Source organism: Orycteropus afer, unplaced genomic scaffold (assembly GCF_000298275.1).
Source record: "Orycteropus afer afer isolate SDZICR_OR568_19922 unplaced genomic scaffold, OryAfe1.0 scaffold00430, whole genome shotgun sequence".
Taxonomy (NCBI): Eukaryota; Metazoa; Chordata; class Mammalia; order Tubulidentata; family Orycteropodidae; genus Orycteropus; species Orycteropus afer.
Window position 1 is genome coordinate 640772 of NW_006922017.1, and position 2228 is coordinate 642999.

Below are 2228 nucleotides of genomic sequence, written 5' to 3' on the forward strand. Positions count from 1 at the left end.
GCAGTTCAAACCCACCAACCACTCCTAGGAAGGACGATGGGGCAACCTACTTCCATAGTGATACTGCCTCGGAAACCCAAGGAGGGGTTGCTGTGAGTCGGGTCCGACTCCACGGCACATAACAACAACAACATTGAGTTTTAATGTATGTAAGATTCAGTATAAAATAATACAAATAGCACTACCAGCTTTCATTGGTTGAAAGCTTACAGTGCTAAGAACTTCATACATATTTCATCTTCACAGCAAGCCTAGGAAATACATATTATAATCTTTATTTTATCTATGAAGAAAGTGTGGCTTAGTGAGATGAAGTGAATTTCTCAGGCCAAACAGCTAGTGAGTAGAAGAGATGGAACTTGAAGCCAGGTCTGTGACTTCAGTCATCAAAGGATAGGGACTTTGTCAAGGTAGGCAGGGTCATATGAGATTCTCTGACCTTGTCTAATTATTGGAAAAATGCTAACAAACATAAGCATGTATGAGAAAAATATTGTTTAACAGTTAGAGCTTAGTGGGAATAAAGATTTGACTAAAATCACGATTACTGTATTTCATTTATCGTGAACCTGACACTGCCTCAATAGTGAATTGGCTGGTGGGTTGAAGCCGCTGCCATTTTCGTTAGCAGCCCAGGCTTAACAACTGAGCCACCAAACCAAAATCCAGGGCTCCTACTTATAGCTAAGGAGCTCTGGTAGCACAGTGCCTAAGGCACTTGACTGCTAACCAGAAGGCTTTGGTTCAAACTCACCAGGCACTCCTCAGGAGGAAATTTGGGCAATCTACTTCCATACCGATACCACCTCGGAAACCCAAGGAGGGGTCTCTATGAGTCGGGTCGGTCTCCATAGCACATAACAATAACAACAACATTTATAGCTAAAGGTCTCTCACGCCAGACATTACACTTTAAGAAAGTCCACTTACTCCCTCTAGTGAGAAGTTATGGGAATACCATACCCAGTGAGTATTTAAAAGAAATTCTAAGGTGGCCCTTCTTAGGAGTCATCTTGGAAATCTGTGTAAGCATATTTTAGTTATTAAAAAGAATGGGGGTTGTGTTCTGGTTACCTAGTACCCCTCTGACAAGAATGTACCATAAATGGGATGGTTTGAAGAAAAGGAATTTATTCTCTTACAGTTTGGAGGCTCTAAGTCCGAGTTCAAAGTGCTAGGATCTAGGGGCTGGGTGAAAGCCCCTCAACCTTCAGCTTCAGCTCTGCCTCCTGCTGCCGGCCCACTGAAGCTAGAAGCTTTTCTACACTCAGCTGCTGGCTGCTGAGACTGACAAGCTTAAGGTTGACAAGTAAAAAGGCACAGTCCCGATGTTACCAAACCACAAGGCAGGCCATTAATTCAAGTCCGAAAGTCCCAAGGTTGGCAGAGCACGGAAGGCTGTTGAACAATGACTTGGCTACATGCAGGGTTCAAGCGTGCCATAAGCTAGAGACCGTTCCCCAAGGCTTCTCCTTATATACAGGAAACAGACCACATCCCTAAGGCAGCTACTCAGCTGCTCACAGTAGATTCCACCATGGATTTGATTGCCAGTCTCATCATGGGGAATACTATATCCAACTGCCCAGCCACTCAACCAGACCCAGCCAAGTTGACACACAAACTTAACTACCACAGGTTGTTACTAGTTTTATTAGGTAGGGTCAGGGATGCCAGATATCATGCTATACAAAAGAAATCCCTCTCAACAAAAATTTGCCCAATTTCTGAAAGCCTACAATTATACATTTATTTATTTATCATTTTACATATAAAAACAAAATATGTTTGTGCAATTTTAATATTTAATGAGTCTCCCAGGAAGGAAACCATGGTAATTCACCTAATTTAAGACATCATCAATTATACGATATAAACCAAAGAAAAACCAAAGTCACTGCCATCAAGTTGAACGCAACCTATAGTGACCCCTTCTTGGGTTTCCAAGATGGTAGCTCTATGTAAGTAGACTGCCTAATCTTCCTTCTGAGAAGTGGCTGGTGGGTTTGAATCGCCAGCCTTCTGGTTAGCAGTCAAATGCCTTAGGCACTATGCCACCAGAGCTCCCATTATATGATATAATATTATTTAAATATCACCGAGAGAGATTGTCAATTAAACTATGAAACAATACATTCTTTCTTTTTTTTTTTTTAATTGTGATTTGGGTGAAGATTTACAGAGCAAATTCACTTTCCATACAGCAGTTCACATATACTTTGTCTCAT